Source organism: Mercenaria mercenaria, unplaced genomic scaffold (assembly GCF_021730395.1).
Source record: "Mercenaria mercenaria strain notata unplaced genomic scaffold, MADL_Memer_1 contig_2896, whole genome shotgun sequence".
NCBI lineage: Eukaryota > Metazoa > Mollusca > Bivalvia > Venerida > Veneridae > Mercenaria > Mercenaria mercenaria.
Window position 1 is genome coordinate 52,955 of NW_026460985.1, and position 6,043 is coordinate 58,997.

Consider the following 6,043-nt stretch of genomic DNA (forward strand, 5'->3'; position numbering starts at 1 on the left):
TATCGATCACAGTTTAGTTCATCATTTTGTTCAGTTTTAGATAAATCTTGTTTTCCGAGATGTCTGTTTCAACATAGATTATTTATTAAATTTGCTAAAATACCTAATGTAGAAAAATTATTTACCTTTCACAGTCATAAAATATTATTCTAGAAAACACTTAGAGACATTAAGACCAGATCAAAGCTGTCTGATCTATATTTTCTAAATAATTGATGTTACAAAGCAAGATTATTGAAATGGTAACGTAGCATGTGTAAAGTATGTTACGTACTGATTCATTCTCCCTTCGGAAAGATGTTCAGATTTCATTTCCAAACAGTATACCTCACATAATTGTTATTTAATTGATAACATTTAATTATATGATTTTATTAAACTTTAATGGTATCCTGTTTTCTGAGATGTTGGTTGTGGTTATGGTTAATATTATGCAAATTAGCTAAACATACCTATTTTGGGGTAAAAAAAAACAGTGTTACAAAATGCTATTAAAGAAAACACTGAGAGACTTTCAGATCAGAATCAAAACTGTCTGGAACATTTTAATTGAGTTAAAACTTAAAAAATATTATTTTCTAATAAAGTTATTTTGTAACATTCTCATTAATATCCATGAATACGCAAATTAGGTAATTAGCATACAATTAGCTTTTTAAAGGTCAATGTCTTAGCTCTATTATGACACCATTTTTATTGTTTTATCACCAAAACTGAGCAGGATATGACCGATTATCCTCAATATGGTCGTATTTTCCAATAATGAACGGTTGCCATGAAAACAGTGAAATCTTATATAGTGGGAAAGAGTTCTTTCATGGAAACATTTTTTATTTTGAAAGGGTTGTTCCTGCCGAACAATTTGGTACTTATGAAAAAAAGTCTAGGGGTGGGGGATGCATGGTAGACCCTATTCACCCCCACCCCCAACTACCAACTACTACTAGGCTATCAAAGCGGTAATTATTATTTTTAAGCTATGCAATGATAGTCTCCTATAAATCCATAATAGATTGGCCATGCTTTTTATTGATGTACTTATTAAATATTTTGTACTATGTAAATATGCATGGATGAGACATAAACTAGAAAATTAAGATTGTTCTTTTAAAATTACGATAGGGGTTAGAGTATTAAGGTACTTCTTCAGAAAGTACTATAGATGTAAACTTATTAATGTAATTCTCTATTAATTAACATAGGTGGTAGACAATTATTTTTTTTTGTTTTTACGTAAACGCCGAAATATTTATTAAACATACGAGGTTACACACAATACACTAACATACATGTTCGGTTTAAGCCTGAGATAAAACATTTTTCGCCGGGACATTTGATTCCAGAATAAAATACAGTAAGGGTCTTACCTTGGTTTTCTTCGACATTAGCTATTCTTCTTTGCAGTCCCTGAATATCACCATTTGCTTTAATCAAAAATAGTTTGTGGATGTCTGATGCCCTACCTGTTTTTTCTCGTAGAGTTTCTAAAATCATAGAACGTATATCGTTTTAGTTATCTATTACTTTAGCAAGTACAATATCATTTAGAATTAACTTCATGGATGGGAGATATACAATTTATTAAGAGATTAAGTAGGATGAAAATTATTTTTGTAATTACTACAAGGGTTAGTGTGTTAAGGTCGTTAAAATAGAGAAAAATATAATTATATTGAGGTGGTAGAGAATTGATTTAATGATTTTGTTCTTAGTTAAAAGTCGAAATGTTTATTACCCATACGGGGTTGAACACGATAGACCATACTATAGGGGTTGGAGTGTTACGGTTTTAAATAAGTACTTTAAACAAGGATTATATCAGTAGGACTAACCATTTGAAATGACAAGCTATAATTTTTCCAGTTACGTACAGGTGATTTTTACATGTAGTTTAGTATATTGGACGTGTTTATGATAATTATGCAGAGACCGAAACTTCTATAACTATCAAGCTTTTTTTCGATTAATGTTATAACTCAAAGCAATCATGTCAGTGTTTATTATACTAATACATGTATTAAAATTATATCACACATTTTAGTATTTAAATTGGTTCTTTGAATTCTGAACACTATATTTATTAAAGTGTAACAATGAATTTTGATATCTATGGTTACCAAGGCCTAGAAAAGATATGTAGCTTTCATTTCGGTTGTTTTATGTAATAAAAAGGGTATTAAGGGAGATTCATTTTAAATCGGTTTTACCTAGTCTTGTTTCGATATTCTGATTTCTTCTTGTCAGCTGCTGAATATTCTCATTAGCTTTATTCAACGTTTTCGTGTGATGGTCTAGTTCCTTCTTTGCTGTCTGTTGATGCGCTTCAAAAAACACAACATTTCTGTCACAGTGATACATAAATACTATAAGGAGAATTATATTAAGTAAGATGAAACTTTTGAAATGAAAGAGAATGTTGTTTTAGTAATTCCATGAGGTTTGTTAATTTTTAGCTCACATGAGCACAAAGTGCTCAAATGTGAGCTTTTCTGATCGCCCTGTGTCCGTCGTCGTCCGTCGTTGTCATCGTCAACAATTTGACTGTTAACACTCTAGAGGTCACAATTTTGAGCCAATCTTAATGAAACTTGGTCAAAAATAAAATCTTGGATGAGTTCGATATTGGGTCTTCTGGGGTAAAAACAAGCTCACCAGGTCAAATCAAAGGAAAAGCTTTTTAACACTCCAGAGGTCACAATTTTATCCTGATTTTAATGAACCTTCGTCATAATGTATCTTGGATGAGTTTGACATTGGGTTATCTGGGGTTAAAAACTAGGTTACCAGGTCAAATCAAAGAAAAACCTTGTTAACACTTTAGAGGTCACAATTTGGGCCCGATCTTAATGAAACTGGGTCAGAATGTTACCCACAATAAAGTATTGGACGAGTTTGATATTGGGTCACCTTGAGTCAAAAACTAGGCCACAATGTCAAATTAAAGGAAAAGCTTGTTAACACTGTAGAGGCCATGACTGTATCTTCATAATACTTGGTCAGAGTAGTAATCTTGATAATCTCAAGGTTTAGTTTGAATCTAGGTCATGTAGAATTAAAACTAGGTCACCAGATCAAATCAAAGGTAAAGCTAGTTTACAATGTAGAGGCCTCGTTTATAACCGCATCTTAATGAAACTTGGTCAGCACGTTAATCTTGAGGCTCTTTAAGTCAAGTACAAATCTGTTTTAGGTGGGGTTAAAAACTAGGTAACTAGGACAAATCAAAGGAAAACTTGTTTACTCCACAGAGGCCACATTTAGGACTGGCTGTATCTTTATCAAACTTAGTCATTATGTTAATCTAGATGATCTTTAGGTCAAGTTTGAACCTGTGTCATGTCGGGTCAAAAACTGGGTCACCGGATTAAATCTAAGGAAAAGCTTGTTAACACTGCAGATGCCTAATTTATGATGTATCTTCATGAAACGTGGTCAGAATGGTAATCTTGATGATTGCAGGCTCCAGTTTGAATCTCATTCATGTAGAATCAAAAACTAGGTCATCAGGTTAAATCAAATGAAAAGCTAGTTTACACTGTAGAGTCCACATTTATGACCATATCTCAATGAAACTTAGTCAGAATATTAATTTTGATAATTTAATGTTCAAATCTGGTTCAGATGGGGTCAAAAACCATGTCACCAAGCCACTTTTAGCTTGTTAACACTGTAGAAGTCACATTTATGACTATATATTAATGAAACTTAGTCAGAATGGTAATCTTGATGACCTCAAGGTCCAGTTTGAATCTGAGTCATGCCGGGTCAAAACCTAGGTCACCAGGTCAAATCAAAGGAAAAGCAAGTTTACACTTCAAAGGCCACATTTATGACCATATCTTAATGAAACTTGATCAGAATGTTGATCTTGATAATCTTTAGGTCAATAGGTCAGGTGAGCGATACAGGGCCTTCATGGCCCTCTTGTTATATTAATATAATGGGTGTGTTTGAATTGTGCAATAGCTAAAATTTTTAAACGCTTTCGATGAAGTAATCAAATAACCTATAATGTTTAACGTTTCTAATTCATACTCTTTATAAAACAATTTGCGTCGCAGCATATGATTTAAAAATGAAATACTCTGAAAAGCCTTTACCTTGACTTCTTTCGATGCTCAATAATTTTGTTTCAAATGAGGAAATTTGCGATTCTACTGAAATATTTATTGTTGATATTTGCAATTTCACCTCATTTGTGAAATTTAAGAGTTTTTCGTCGAGAGACTTCTGTATTCCGCGAAAATACTTCTTCTCTGCGGATGTCATTTTTCGAACCGCAGCAGACTGCCTCAATACGTCGTGTTTCATAGCATTTATAGATGACTCTGATATCTTAGCAGCTTTCATGTCATTTTCCGTTGCAAGATGTGTCACATCTAAGATAGCTTTTTCATTGTTCAAGGTACTTTTTTCTAGTTTTGCTACCCGGATGCTTAATTTTTGCACTTTGTTTTCAACACTTGTTATTCCATTAGAATTGTTTTCGATGTTATTGACAATTTCTTCTAATTGTGTTATTCTGTCAGCCTGCTTTTTCATCTTGTTGGTAGCTTCTTCTAAACTGGAGATTTTGTTCGCATGCATTTCAATCTTGCTGGTGGTTTCATCTAAATTCGTTATTCTGTCAGCGTACTTATTTATCTTGTTGATGGAGTTTTCTAACGCGGCTACTTTGTTCGCTTGCTTTTCCATCTTGATAGTGATTTCGTCTACATTCGTCATCCTGTTAGTCTGATGTCTCATATTGCTAACTGCCACATCTAAGCTATGCCTTAGGTCTCTTTGTTCCTTCATAACCTTATCCAGTTTATCAAATATGTCATATACGACATCAGAATCCAATTCATATGCGTATCCTGGAATGAGGACTATGCATGTAACGCATACTAACACAGATTTCATTTGTATAATATCCATGTTAGCCAAAAACGTGTGCTTAGTGTTCAGAATCTTTTCATGAGAGTGACTTCGGCTGCACATAGTCAATATTTTCAGCATCTACAGTTTATAATTATATCATAACGTTGATCATGTGATGTAATTGCCTACTTATACAATGGTAAGTTCTTTCTTTTTTACCGTAGCTCAGCTCAGGGGCGTAGAAAGTGATATTTAGTATTGAAGTGATTTACTTGTGTATGCATTTCTTGGATGATCATACACGTGTAAATAACTTAAACAAAATGTCAGGAAAGTGTAGAGCTAATGAATTTCATTTTACATAGTACTTTGTCGTATAACATTTTAGACAGCCAATTAGACCGAACACGGTATATTATAGGAAACTGAAGTTTTGAGATTAAATGACCCAAATAGCGCACCTATTGAAATCGCTATAGTCAATCTGCAAATGACCTTCTTGTATCAAACCTATATAAGAGAAACAAAGAAGAACAATCAACAGTGTTTGAATTAAAATTATTCCACACCGTACCATATTCCTTACCATATTCATACCACTAACATCGCTACAGTGTCATACGTACTGTATTTGGGAATTGATTGAGTATTATTTGTAAATTATTGTAATTTTCCGGAGCTTATTTGTATTTTCAACGGTATAAAAACAGAAAGATATTAAGCCAAAATCCATTGAAGTCAATGCGGAAAATAATGTGAACGGGGAACCTGTTGAAACTTTTGTCATTTCCTCTCGGCCTTAAAGCGGGTGTATTAGGTTTTGTGTGGAAAACATGAATATCTTTCTGAATTTGTAAAAACGTTTACTGTTCAAACTAAAACCATTACCAGTATTTGAGACAACTCAGTAGGACCAATCTCAGTGACAAGTCGACTAGAAAGAGTAAATCGGTCTCGATCCCAATTTTGTGGTGAAGTTGTATGACAGTTTATGTTTGTTCATTCATGATACTAAACCTAATAAGATAGGGCTAAAATGATAATACTGCTGTGTCATACAATAAAGATCGAAATAAACAAGAAGAATCTCCCAGAACAAAAATGTTTCAAATTTAAATACAAAACAATAATTAAACAATATATTTTTTCTGCATTCTTATGCTATCAAGGTAATAATCTG